We start from the raw sequence: 14,626 nt of genomic DNA, 5'->3' as shown, positions 1-14,626 counted from the left end.
TCTTGATCCCCTAACACTTCTAGCTACAGGGCAGTGATGTTTAAACTGCGACCAGGTCCGTGTTTGTACACCGAGTCTGACCACAAGCGATTCTCCCTTCCCTGGCATGTTGACGGTCACCAAAGTGTCATGTGGTGCTGCCTCATTGTGGCTAAGGGAAGAAATGCAGACCAGAGCCATCTAACCTTCAGACACATTTTATAAATACCAGCACACGCTCTAGCTGATAATGTTTGCCTATGAATGCGTGGCTTTACAGGGTAACTGATGTGCTTTGTGTGATTGTGGACTGGACGTCCAGTCGGTGGGAGATCCCTGGACTTGTTTAGTCAGCTGAGCCCAGCACATTCCAGTGTGTTGAGGCCTTACTACATCAGCAGCTATTAGATAGCCGTGTCTACGTACCTCTCTCCTCCCTCTGACATCTTCTCTCTTTTCTCACTTATTTGGTCTGTCCTACTTCCCTCTTTAAAATCTACTGCTTCCTGTCTTCATTCTTTTCAGCAACATATTCTTAACATTAATTTACCTCTATAATATCATTCTCAAGTCTTAAGTCTACTTTATTTATAAAGCCCTTTCCACTACACAGTAGACCAAAGGGCTGCACACAGTGAATACGCATAATATAATAAAATAGAACTAGAAATCAACCAAATAAACTCTTTGTGCTAGTGAGAAGCCTTGCAGCTGCATTCTGAACCACTTGCAACGAATGATTTACTCCCATATACACGCATTACAGTAGTCCAGACGGGAGGAGATAAAAGCATGAATCTCTAGATCAGTAAGTGATGAGAAAGATTTCATTTTCGCAATTGTCCTCAACTGATAAAAGCAACTCTTAACCTGTTTTTTTACGGTAAGAGCTGGGTCAAAAATGACTCCCGAATTCCTTAACTGTGACCGCACATTTGTTGACCGTGATCCTAAAAGAGCATTTTTATCTATGTCAACCTGATTAGGCCCGAATAACATGACCTCAGATTTAGTCATATTTAGCTGAAGACGATTTTGCTTTAGCCAGCATTTCACATCCTCAAGACGAAATAACAAAGATTCTGTAAGTTCTTAACTAGGGCTGTCGCGATATCAGATTTTTACTACACTGTTCCCTTTCTGTCGGTCTCTCGACGTTGTGTCGACAGAATGGGGTTTGACTTGAGAACCTACCTTCTCTGACTGACTTGAACAGGCCAATGAAAATTGGCGAATGAAATTTGCATGCCGGACTCCGCCCCCGGACATCCGGGTATAAAAGGGAGCCGGCGTGCCGCATTCATTCACCTTTTGTTCTTCGGAGCCTTCGCATCCTGATGCTGACGACTCTGCAGATACTATCTACGTGTTGCTGGTCTTACGACGTGGTGCAGCGGACTGTCCCTTTTCCTGTGACTTCCCCTGGGCGTCTCGGCAACTTCCAAGGCATCTCTCTAAAGAGCGAGCCCTTTTCAGGGCTTAATATTTCTTCAGCGCGGCATGTCCCGCTGTGCTCATGGGTGCGGCGCACTCATCGAGGAAGGGGACGGACACGATGTCTGCCTCGTGTGTCTGGGACTCCAGCACGCTGAGGCAGCGTTTGTGGATACATCTTGCCCGCACTGCGCGCGGATGGCTAGTCAGACGTTGCGTCACTGCGCGCGGATGGCTGTCCAGACGTTGCGTCACTGCGCGCGGATGGTAATTCAGACGTTGCGTTCACGGGTAGCTGCGTTCTTCCGAGAATCAGCCGCCACCTCGAGTGCTTCCCGTTCTGCGGCAGCAGTGGCATCAGCCCTGCCGTCCGCTTCGGCGAGCACCGAGGGTGATCGGGGAATTACCGTGAGCCTCAATCCGTCAGCCATCGGCTCGCGGACCGTTCACGCCCCGCCTCGCTCGTCTGACCGTCTCGGAAAAGGCGGTACGCCGCCTTGTTCCTCCGTCACGTACTCGGACACGGGGCGTGACGACGATGAGATGTCGCTCGCAGCATCGGAGGGCGTCCTCTTGGCATCCGACCCTGACGATTCCTTAGAGCTTCCCCCTCCGGGGGGTCGAGCTCAGGATGAAGCGGACGTTGAGATGTCAACCATGCTTTCCCGGGCCGCGAGTGTTGGGCTGCAGTGCACCGCACTGCCAGGTAAGTCCGCCCAACGCACGTGGTATCTGGGGACCGGCCGTGACTAAGCCACGGTCGGCACCGGTACCATTCTTCCCGGAAGTGCATGAGAAGCTCAGTCGGACCTGGAACGCCCCTTCTCGGCGCGTGCACGTCAGACTAGCTCGGTCGCCCTGACTTCCCTCGATGACGGGGCAGCTGAGGGCTACGTCGACATCCCTCAGGTGGAACGTGCAGTCGCGGTGCACCTGTGCCAGCAGACAGCTGCCACCTGGAGAGATCGACCAAGGCTCCCTTCCAAGGCTTGTAAGTTTTCGGCATCGCTGGTGTCGAGGGCTTACAACGCTGCGGGTCAAGCTGCCTTGGCTCTTCGCGCCATGGCCATCCTGCAGGAGGCCAGGGCGTTGGAGGAGTTGCACGAGGGAAAGTCCGACCCTGGGCTACTGCCGCACTGCCACTGACCTCGCTCTTCGGGCGACAAAGGTGGCGGCGCGAGCCCTGGGGTCGTACGATGTCCACACTGGTGGTCCAGGAGAGACACCTTTGGCTGAACCTTGCACAGATGCGGGACGCTGAGAAGGTTCGCTTTCTCGGCGCTCCCATCGCGCAGGGTGGGCTGTTTGGTGATACGGTCGAGGGCAGCAGTTCTCGACTGTACAGAAGCAGACGGAGGCGATTCTGCCCCGCCGCGACCCGGCCGCCTATCGTCTGTCGAGGTCCCGCGCGGCGTCTGCTTCCCAGCAGCCCCGCCCCTCTCCGACTCAGACTCCGGCCCCAGCGCCCCCTGCACAGGCTGCCTCCCGGAGAAGGACGTCGAAGAGGAGAGCACCATCCCGTCACCAACCTCCGCGGAAGCAGAAGCGTTCCTGACGGGGTGAACCCAGGGAGATCGAGTTCACCGGGCCCGACCCTGGCAACTACATCGCTAGAGGGTCGGACTGGGACGGTGCCTGCCCCGTCCCAGCAACACCAGCCGGGTCCTTTTCAGGGCCTGGCGCCCACTTTCTCACAGAAAGAGCTTTCTCTCTCCCTGGGTCTTCTTCACAGCCGCTCTCACCCTCCGCAGGACGGTGTTCGGCAACCCCACGTTGTGTTTCGGCGAGACACACGGTTGGGTATACTCTCAGTGGCCACCAGCACCCTCAGTCAGACGGTGCGGTATGCCGCGATATCGCCCGACAGGCACCTCGGCAGAGCCGCTCTCCTCCCCGGGGTCCCCCCCGCGTCGAGGGAGCCGTACTGCCAGCCATCGAACCACCCCCCACGGGGGCAGTGAATCAGATCGAACCTCTGGTCCCCCTGTCTCGGTACCTGGGAGCCTGGTTGGCTCTTCCCAGACCGGCACGGTGGCTAGAGCGAACGATCCGTCTCGGCTATACGCACCCGAGTTTCGGGGCGTCCTCTTCACATCAGTGGGAGTAGATGCTCCCGTGCTTCGGGCCGAGGTCGCTACCCTTCTGGCGAAGGGGGCGGTCGAGCTCGTCCCTCTGGCTGAGATGTACTCCGGGTTTTACAGCCCGTATTTCATTGTCCCCAAGAAAAGTGGCGGGCTGCGCCCCATCTTGGACCTGCGTACCCTGAACAAGCACCTACACAAGCTGCCGTTCAGGATGCTAACGCAGAAGCGCATTCTGACGTCCGTCAGGCGTCAGGATTGGTTCATGGCGATCGACCTGAAGGACGCGTACTTCCATGTGTCCGTCCTCCCTCGTCACCGGCCGTTCCTACGGTTCGCTTTCGAGGGACAGGCATATCAGTACCGCGTCCTCCCATTTGGTCTGTCCCTGTCTCCTCGAGTCTTTACGAAGGTCGTGGAGGCCGCCCTCACTCCCCTCAGGGAGCAGGGGGTGCGCATACTCAACTATCTCGACGACTGGCTCATCTTGGCGCACTCGCGAGATCTGTTGTGTACACACAGGGACCTGGTGCTCCGGCACCTAGACCATTTGGGGTTACAGGTCAACCGAGAGAAGAGCAAGCTCTCCCCTGTGCAGAGCATCCTTTTCCTCGGTATGGAACTCGACTCTGTCTCCATGACTGCACGTCTTTCTTCCGAGCGTGCCCAGTCAGTGCTGACCTGCCTGAGGAACTTCAGGCAGCAGCCAGCGGTCCCGCTGAAACTTTTTCAGAGGCTCCTGGGACACATGGCGTCCTCGGCGGGGGTGGTCCCCCTCGGGTTGATGCACATGAGACCGCTACAGCACTGGCTACAGAGCAGAGTTCCTTGGAGTGCGTGGCACACCGGCAACAGGCGCGTCGCGATCACGCCCTTCTGCCGGCGCACCCTAACCCCATGGTCTTCAATGACCTTTCTGCGGACAGGGGTCCCTCTTGGGCAGGTTCGGGGCGCGTCGTGGTGACGACAGACGCCTCCCTGCAGGGTTGGGGTGCTGTGTGCAACGGGCACGCAGTGTCGGGTCTCTGGACGGGCCCCCGCCTGCGCTGGCATATCAATCGCCTAGAGTTGTTGGCGGTGCTGCTTGCACTGAGGAGGTTCCTTCCCCTCGTGCAGGACAAGCACGTGCTGGTCCGGTCGGACAGCATGACTGCCGTGGCATATATCAACCGACAGGGTGGTATTCGTTCACGGCAGCTATCGCAACTCGCCCGACGCCTCCTCCTGTGGAGCCAGCAGGTGACCAAGTCTCTGTTAGCCACGCACATCCCGGGCGACCTGAACCAGACAGCCGATGCGCTCTCTCGTCAGTCGACGCCCCGCGGAGAGTGGCGGCTCCACCCCCGCGCCAGCTCATTTGGGTGCAGTTCGGGCAGGCACAGGTGGACCTGTTCGCCTCCCTGGACACCACCCATTGCCCGCTTTGGTACTCCCTGACCGAGGGCCCCCTCGGCACGGATGCCCTGGCGCACAGCTGGCCGCGGGACAAGCGGAAGTACGCCTTCCCCCCAGTGAGCCTCATTGCACACGTCTTGTGCAAAGTCAGGGAAGAGGAGCATCAAGTGCTACTAGTTGCGCCTTACTGGCCCAACCGGACTTGGTTCTCGGAGCTAATGCTCCTGACGACAACTCCCCCCTGGCCGATTCCCCTGACGAAGGACTTCCTTTCTCAGGGGAAGGGCACGTTGTGGCATCCGAGTCCAGACCTCTGGAACCTCCATGTCTGGCCCCTGGACGGGACGAGGAGATCCTGAGTGGTCTACCCCCAGCGGTGGTAGAGACCATTGTTCAGGCTAGGGCCCCAGCCACGAGGCGGTTATACGCTTTTAAGTGGCGCCTCTTCTCGTCCTGGTGTTCTTCTCGTGGAGAAGACCCACGGATATGCTCGATCGGGAGCGTGCTGTCCTTCCTGCAGTCGAGACTCGAGAGCAATCTCTCCCCTTCCACGCTGACGGTGTATGTAGCCGCAATTGCCGCTCATCACAGGCCAGTTAGTGGGAAGTCTCTGGGACAGCACGACCTGGTCATTAGGTTCCTGAGGGGCGCGAGAAGGCTGAATCCGGCCCGTCCGCGCTCCGTTCCCTCTTGGGACCTCAATGTGGTCCTGGCGGGCCTCCAGAGGCCCCCCTTCGAGCCCCTCAGAGATGCCGCTCTTTCTCATCTCTCGATGAAGACGGCTCTCCTAGCGGCGCTCGCCAAGAGGGTAGGGGACCTACATGCATTTTTCGTGGCCACGGATTGCCTAGAGTTCGGGCCTGGTCAATCTCACGTTATCCTGAGACCCCGGCCTGGCTACGTGCCCGAAGTTCCCACCACTCCCTTTCGGGACCAGGTGGTGAACCTGCGGGCGCTCCCTTCTCGGGAGGAAGACCCAACCCCTTCCGTGTTGTGTCCAGTGCGCGCGCTGCGCCTCTGCCTGGACTGCACGCAGAGCGTCTGGAGCTCTGAGCAGCTTGTTTGTCTGTTTTGGGAGGTCAGCACAAGGGGAGGGCTGTCTCCAAACAGAGGTTGGCGCACTGGATCGTGGACGCCATCAATGGCTTACCGATCACAGGATCTCCCGTGCCCGCTTGCAGTGAGGGCACACTCCACCAGGGGTGTGGCCTCCTCGTGGGCACTGGCTCAGAGCGCCCCTCTGGCAGACGTATGTAGAGCTGCGGGTTGGGCTACGCCCGGCACCTTCGCGAGGTTCTACAGCCTCCGCGTGGAACCGGTATCAGCCAGAGTCTTACGAAGCACCGCCAGGTAAGTCCGGCAGCCGGTGGGCGTACGCCTGCGATAGCACTCCTCCATAGGTGAGACGTGGTGCTATCCAGCCTCCCCTCTTCCCCCCACGTGGGCGAAGAGTAGGCATTCCATCCATCACTAAGCACTCCTCGGCGTCGGGCTCGGCGGAGCAGCCCTGCCTCCCTTGGCCTGTTTCTGAGCTCTAGCAGTGACTCAAACAAGGCCTAGTGCTCCACACGTAGTAACCCCCCCACAGGGCGGTTCCGTCTGATGTCTTCTCATGAATGGCTCTCAATCGATGGCCCATGACCTCTCCCAGGTGTACTTCACCTGCTCGCGACACCATCTCGTGTCTGCATGTCTCCCACGTGCTCTCCCCTATCCGGTGAGACCGTGTGTGAATCTCCACTAAAGCTCCTCCCTGCGGTAGGAAGTGGTCTCCGTAGCGCGTTCCCTCAGGGGGGAATGACGCTTCCCAGTGGCCTTACGGTGCCGGGCGGCTTCTCGCTGTTAAGAGAACTAGGCCGCCGTCCGTGACGGCCGGTGGAAGGGGCTCCCATCTTTTTTGAAAGCTCTGGACTCCTTCCCTTCCGCTGGAAGGTTGCAATTCATGCTTAGCGCTCACGTCTGACACGCCCAGGCCAGTCAGCGTCGCTTCGCGAGGAATTGTGACGCGGCACAGCGCTGTGGCGTTTTCCGAGGAACCCCATTCTGTCGACACAACGTCGAGAGACCGACAGAAAGGGAACGTCTCGGTTACGTATGTAACCTCCGTTCCCTGATGGAGGGAACGAGACGTTGTGTCCTTCATGCCACAACACTGGCCGCCCGCTGCAGCAGTCGGGGCAAGATCCTCAGGCTCCTCAGCACAAAAGGTGAATGAATGCGGCACGCCGGCTCCCTTTTATACCCGGATGTCCGGGGGCGGAGTCCGGCATGCAAATTTCATTCGCCAATTTTCATTGGCCTGTTCAAGTCAGTCAGAGAAGGTAGGTTCTCAAGTCAAACCCCATTCTGTCGACACAACGTCTCGTTCCCTCCATCAGGGAACGGAGGTTACATACGTAACCGAGACGTTACTGTGGCCCAACATTTTTTGCCATTTATTTATCACTGCTGTCCTTCTAAAAACCATGTATCTCCACATTTTTGCATCTTAGTCAGTTTATGTAATGAATTATGTTATTTTTATTCAAATTCTTCTTTAAATTGTATTTATTTTGTTTTCTTTCTGGGCCAAAATAAATCACACTTAATATGAGTTTAGGCGGAGAGTGCTCTGTTAAGGAACATTTTTAAACAGGTCCAGAGTAATTTAGCATATTATTATATACTATTGTAGGTGTGGTGTTAACAAAATATTGATCAACGTGGTTTTGAATATCACGGTTCTTTGCCAAAGACACCCCTATTCTTTACATTCTTTGACCTTTGTGACATAATTTTAAAGCTTCTCCTCCAATAACCTTTTGACACACTATTACTTCTAGTTCTGAAGAATGAAGATAGAAGAGCAAAAGATTTGAACTACATATGGAAAGGTTTTGGACGTACCGTACAATAACAGTATTGTTTACAAAACCATGCAATTTGTAACCTCTTATCAAAAGTTCATTTTTCAGTCCTCCAGAATGCTGTTTTCATGTAACTGAATGCCCAAAACACATACAATTGACTGTTTTTACTTAAAAACGATGTTGTGTAAACATAGCCTAGGTCTTTGTAAGTACAAGCGTAAAATGTCTAAATCAACAGGAGATCTTTCCAAACACCAGCTCTGCAGAAGCTAGCCACAAGATAGGGTTCAAAGTGAGAGAGAGAAGAAGGGTGTAGAGATGGAAAAATTCGTTTTCTTTGCTTTAACATCCGTTTCTTTGGCATCGGCTTAGAAATTCTGTGTCGTAGTGTTCTTGATCTGCCTGTGGTTTCTCTCTGAATGTGGTTTTCTAGGCAAAACATATGTGTGTTTTGTATTCTTCTGTTTGTGGGTTCGAGCCTTAGTCACACTAGCATGACTTTGCTGGAGGCTCCTGAAGGGGTCTAATTTAACAGTGCGGCTTGTTTGCTAGCGTGTGAATAAATCGCCACTGTAGGCCTACATATATTTATTTTGTGTGCAGCTCGTAAATAAGTGTGTTTGTATAAAGATAGTGGCTTGGTTAGAAAACGTGTATGGTATTTTTCCATGGCTTTAATATCAAATGTGCATGGTATTAAACTGGAAAAGCATTTTTCCAGCGTTCCTGTCGCAACTGTTCTGCAACATTTATAGCAGCTTTCTGCAAATGTATTTTTGCGCTATAGAGAAAACAGATTCTTCCTGGCAGGTTTATAACTGGAAGACAAGACCTCAGCGTGACTGTGTGTGCAAGAGTTTTTCTAATCGATGAAAGTATGTGTGAGTTCTGTCTTTGGATGCTAGTAAAGGTCACATGCATCATGAAGGGCAGATTTCCACCTCCAGAGTGACTTGAGTGAGAAACAAAATAGATGTTTGTATTTGTGTGTGTGCACACAGTTTCGTTGAACACCACTACTTTACCTTCCCGGCCGGCAATGATTAGGGTGTGTTGTTTATGCATGTGTGTACATCACCTGTCTCTCTCTTCCCTTCTGTACTTCAGTTTATGAACGGAGATGTTGTGTCCTCATTCCGCTCTTTTGTGAATGGGAAGGTGAGCTGTCCAGTTCAAAGGATGTTTGTGGTTTACGGTGGTCAGAAATGCACTGTATTGTTTTGTTTTTGCACACACGCACATCCTATTGTTCAGCAGCTGCTGTCTGGAATGCAGATTTCATGCGTGTTTGTTTATTGACCCCAAGCTTGTGGTTTTATAGCTTGAGTTTTGGATTGTTCTTGGTTTTATAGTATGTGCATTTATACGGTGTACTTATATCAAATAAAAAATGACCCCACTTTTTGCCCAGCCCATTCCATCCCAGGTGTGTATGACTTCCTTTCTTCAGCTTAACACAATCAGAGTTTTATCAAATAATATCTTTGCTCTTCCTTGCTTTGTAATGCCATTGAATTGCTTGAAAGGTTTTGAGGCTTCAAAAACCGTATATGCAACATAAATCTGTATGACTACAGAATACATGTCTTAAGGTCTTATTTAGCGTAGCGTATATTTTATGGGGTCATTTATATTTTGGGTGAACTGTTGATCACTTTTATATGCTTTAGTTGGTATCTAGGAATTACACAGTTATACATTAAGTGGGCAGTTCATCCTAGATAAAAAGTGTGAGAAAAATGACAATGGTTGTCAAAAGTGCCCCAGAACTGCATTCCTACATTCTTCTAAATATCTTCTTTTGTGTTCAACAAAACAAAGGTTCTAAAAAAAATCTACATTTTGTCATTATAGCCTGTTGAAACGGTGTTGAATTGATCTAACTAGGTTATCCTTGTAACTAGGGTTGTGGTGCCCATCTTGCCACAGAGAACAGTGTGCCTCTGTGAAATCTCTCCTCCTAGTTCCTATTTCCACTTCCTGTTACACATACAGACTGTAACAGCCGCTTAAGGAGCTGGGCTGGGAACCATGAGATAGAACTGTTTATTTACAGCAAGTATTGTATTGTATTGGGGTGGAAGACCTATTTCGAAGTGATGTAGTTTGTCCCTGAATCAACCCAAGTCTGACATATTGAGCCATATTTGGACTGTCAATGTTTTGTTGTGAAATATTCATACGCGGACACACATACTTACATAAGTGTGCTTGGACATAAAGGAAGGGTAGGTCCTTACAGGAAAGCCATGTGTCAGTGATTCAGGGTTTACGGTGTAATTGGCACATTTTCTACTTTCTATGGACCATCCATACACACAATTCTCCTTTCAGAGATACCGGTTCCATCAAACAGAATTGCTGGAATATGGATAGTTTACAAACAGGTTTCTCATTCCACAAGGACACATCTGGATACTCAGTCAAGCAGCAATGTCAAACTATGAATGGCTTGCTTATAGTTGTCTCGTCACATAAAAATGTAATAGAAGAAATATTTTTCCCTTTAAAATGACATTACCTTAAACATTTTTCCATGTCCCATTAAACATAAAAAAGAATTTAACAAATGAGAACATTAAGCCACGTGGTATTCACATTACAGAAACCCATGGCTGTAATCTTCTGTAAGAATCCAACTGGCCGTATGCTGGTCTTAAAGCAATACACCCCACTGCTCTCAAGGGGGAAAAGAAAGTGTGGAAAGCAATTTCAATGATCATCTATCAAAAGCTGCCTGGTCTCTCTGGGAGAAACCTCAATTGCACTTCAAGTGTTTATGATCTAACAGAAAGTGGTTTGGTCGAGCCTCCAGGGAAAGTTATGAAGGTCAGAGAGACATCAGGTTCGAACGGTAAGATCCTGCACGCTGCTCTTAGAAACAAGAACAAAGCAGACTCAATGCCAAAACAATGGACATTCCTCACATTCCCAAGACCACCACCACCACCCCCCTCCTGACTTTCCACATGTAAGGAGCAAAACAGCCTTTGAACGGTTTTTACATACCAGCTTCAGTGTGTGGTGTAAAGATTTACATTTATATAAATGGCAGATACTTTCTTATGCTACAGTGGTAAGCTATGTGTTTTTCTAGTGTGCATGCTTCCAGCGAGTCAAACTCACAACCTTTGCAGTCCTCGTGCAACATACTGCCATTTGTATGCAAACTTTACAGTTTCACCTTTGTGTTTTTTGTTAAAAAGTTTTCTATATAGTGTTTTGTTTGCGTTAACTTGCTTCATATAAACAAAAGAGTGTTTGCAGCAGAAATAGACAAAGCAGGTGGTGCGATTCCCTGAAATATGCAAAGTCATCAATCCATTTGTATTTACATAAATTTCAGACTGCATAAAATGGCTTTTTTATTAACAGATGCAGTAAGCTAGATAGCTATGCAATATTCTGCCCGTTTCTTATTACAGTAAAAACAAACTGATTCTGATATACAGGACGAGATGTTAGATGTGCTGCTGCCAAGGAAAGAGCGATCAAACTGTTGACTTGTAGCGTTATCGCGATCTGTTTGGTGTAAGCCACAAAGTCCTGTCTTAAGATCTGTTGTTGCAGTTTTTGTTAAGCCGTGTTTGTTTTTGAGTAGACAATCTTCCACACTTATTCACTGACTTCATGCTCATTCGATTGAAAGAAGGCCACAGAGTATTTGACCTGGCACATCTCTCTGCTTGGGTTTGATGTGGTCGATAAGCATTTTAAATAAGCATGTTTTCCTCTAGAAACGTAATTTACGTGAAAGAGAAGGTCGTTTGAGTGAAAGCGAATCCAAAACAACAAACAAGCTATTGTGCTGGAGAGCCCTGCTCATGACTGCTCCCTTCCTGCATTGGGTTTTTTACTGTGGCCGAACTGGTAAAAGCCTTGGTGATTACATGGAATGCAGCCTGAATGTCTCGTTTGCTGTTTTTGGGAAGCGAGTGACCAGAGAGCAAACAATGCTGATTGTACAAATTAATTATGGACAAGTTATGCACCCCCCACAGTAGGATTGTCAAAATACCAAAACGGATACTATTGTGATGCTATACCAGCTGAAGTATCACGATTCCATTTAGTATCCTGATGCTGTGCCATGTTCATTATTGAAATGTACAAAATATACAAACATTTTCTAAATACACAGATCTAGATGAAAACATTGTATATAACTAGTAAACTGTATTAGGACTCAGGACTGAGTCGGGGCTGTGCTGATTTACTTTTTTACATATATATATATATATATATATACACACACACATAATATATTAATGTAATTATGCACATTTGTTTACATTGCACCTTTGGTTGCCTAACTCTGTTTGCATTATATGCTTACTTGCACTACTACAGTATTGACTTTCTATATAATTCATATCATACTTGCACCACTACAGTTTTGACTTTCTACACTCCCCATTCTTTTCTATATATATTTTCTATATCTTTGCTTGTATATGTGTATGTGTACTTGTTCCCTCTTTTTTGTACGGAGAGCAAACAATTCTATACAATAAAGATATATTCTACTCTATTATATACACTACAATATTTTGTACTATTAACTATCGTAATTTGATAAATTGTAGCAAATACAGTAGTATACTTTCATAATGACCATGGTAAGACTAAAAAACGAAATCATCTTTGTAATGTTTGCTATATTAAATACTAAAGTACACTAGAACATTTTTACGTGGGAACCAATTCAAATGTGCGACATATTTCATTTACACAGCAGAATAAATGAAGAAGAGAAAAGTGAAAGGAAGTGGCTTTACAGTATTGAAAAGAGGACATGGACAACTGACTCATGTATGTGGGTGTCCCCAAACATTCCTCACAAATGTCACAATAAACGGTGACATCACATCTTGTGACGTCATCAGTTATGTTAAACACAACCTCAGCACTGTTCTTTTAAAAAATTGAAAGTATATTTTGCATGCTAGTATAGTACAAAGCTTGACCGTAGCCAGGGTTTGAAAATGAGTGAGGTCCGTGGTGGTGGGGTGTCAATAATTATACCTAATATTAACAATAAATGCTGAACTATAGACTGAGTTATATACGTGTAACACAGACACTTAAAAGAGTTCATATCCATTCAGAGCTTCAGAGGTCCCGACCTCGCTGACCTCATAGCTGGCTACGACCATGGTACAAAGTACACATTTAAGACACCAACCTATCCACAATTGTTTCAGATGACTGTTTTGCACACCTTTAGAAGACGCCGGGGAGATGACAGACGGTGTATAGTTTCAACAGATTTAAATGGTGACTTCTACAGGTGGATGAGCGAATTAATACGGTATATAAATGTACCGTATAAAGATTTAAAGTGTGATTTAAAAAGTCCATTAATGGGAGATTGTAAGCAGTAACGGTGTGTTTATGCACATTATTAATCATGTTCACAACATTTTCTTTTGAGTTTTTCTTTTTATGAGACAGTTGCCGAAACAACAGCGCACACACACTTTCAGATAAGCTGTGTTTTGTAGTGCTTTCAGCACTGTTAAAAAGAGCATAAAAACAAGAACCTGGCTGAATGCCACATCAGCAGTGTATCGTTTCAATCAGTTTGTTTTATTCAACCGCTTTGTTTCCCATTTTTCTGCTTACCAGATTCTTTATATTTTCCCATATATCCTCTTTCTCTCTCGCTCTCTTTCTCTCTCGCTCTCTCCACCCCCTCACTCGCTCACCACTGCTGGACGAAATCGACTGCTCTCCCAGGGAGACAGGAAGCGGCCCTCACATTTTTCCCCATTCAAACAATAATAGGAGAGAATGCTAGCTATTATTTTAGCGGTGGCTTGCCACTTTATCTCCCCAAACATAGTTTCCTCTTCGTCTGAGCACCGCTTCCTCTCCGCCTAATGTCATTAGAGAGAGTGAGTGGGATGTGTGTAAGTGAGAGAGAATGTGCCCTATAAGGGAGTTTAGTGGGCTGAATGTTTGGTCTTTGGTTGTGACCTGAAATATTGAGAGAGAGGCTGAGAGAGAGAGAGAGACAGAGAGAGAATGAGACGATGTTTAAGAGGGGAAGTGGGGGGAGTGTTTGTCTGTTAATTTTTTCCTGGACGAGGAATCTGGTCAAAGCCTCAGGCGGCCTCATCACCACTAAATGACTGCCAACCTTCACTCATATACCTTCTGAAGCTGTCAGGGTCCTGATAAAAACTGACCACTCAGAGCGCAGACAGACCTCAGGGTTTTCCTTTGGCTTAAGGTTTCTAAAGAGGGTTATTTCCTGACGGTTTAAGCCTGAACTTCACCTTGAACCTGAAGCTAACCATCTATCAACAGTCTTGGATTGGATTTATCTGACATTTTTTGTCTCAGTGAGAACATCTCGAGTGTTGTGAGTATCTGTACAAGTTTTGAATTGCAAAGAAACAGAACAGCAGAGGTCGAAGTTTTGGCACCAGTAGTTGTTTCAGTCTGCTTTACTGGCTTTTTTTTGTTGGTTACAGTAGATATTTTCTCTTTTTTGGGGAATTTTGTCTAGGTAAAGGTAAAGCGGGATAATTGTATTCCATAATGTACACTTGAAGGTTTTTTTAAGAAAACATGTTTAGTTTTGCTTCTGTTTTGAGCTAATTTATGATTTTTACAATATATTAACCTCTATTGAGTATTTTATGCTGTAGTAATGGAACTTCATTATTTTACACTTTTACGTTTTATCCACTTAGAGGTAAAACTACTATTAAATAGCTAAACAAACCCAAGAGATGTAAAAATGTTAATTTTAATATTTTTCAATTATCTTTTCTTTAAACTGAAAGCCTCCTGCTTTCTACCTCCTGCTTTTTTGAACCAGTAGATTCTTCTTCCTAATATTGCTTTTCGGACAGAATTTAGCTACTTGTTTGAGTGTTT

At 48.1% G+C, this 14,626-nt stretch overlaps 1 protein-coding gene across 4 annotated transcripts in view; it reads left to right on the top strand.

Moving 5' to 3' along the window:
- shroom4 (shroom family member 4) overlaps positions 1–14,626 on the top strand; it is a 44,958-nt gene that overhangs the window by 21,705 nt on the left and 8,627 nt on the right. Inside the window, exon 1 of one of the 4 annotated variants that reach the window (XM_079458531.1) lies at positions 13,725–14,105. The exons of the other annotated variants lie outside the window; for them this stretch is intronic. The gene's annotated coding sequence lies outside the window, so the exon portion shown is untranslated. Of the gene's footprint in view, positions 1–13,724; positions 14,106–14,626 lie in introns of those variants that run through there. 4 annotated transcript variants of the gene reach the window in all.

This window comes from Barbatula barbatula (assembly GCF_947034865.1).
Source record: "Barbatula barbatula genome assembly, chromosome: 1".
Classification (NCBI taxonomy): Eukaryota; Metazoa; Chordata; class Actinopteri; order Cypriniformes; family Nemacheilidae; genus Barbatula; species Barbatula barbatula.
This window is presented reverse-complemented; position numbering and strand designations above follow the sequence as displayed.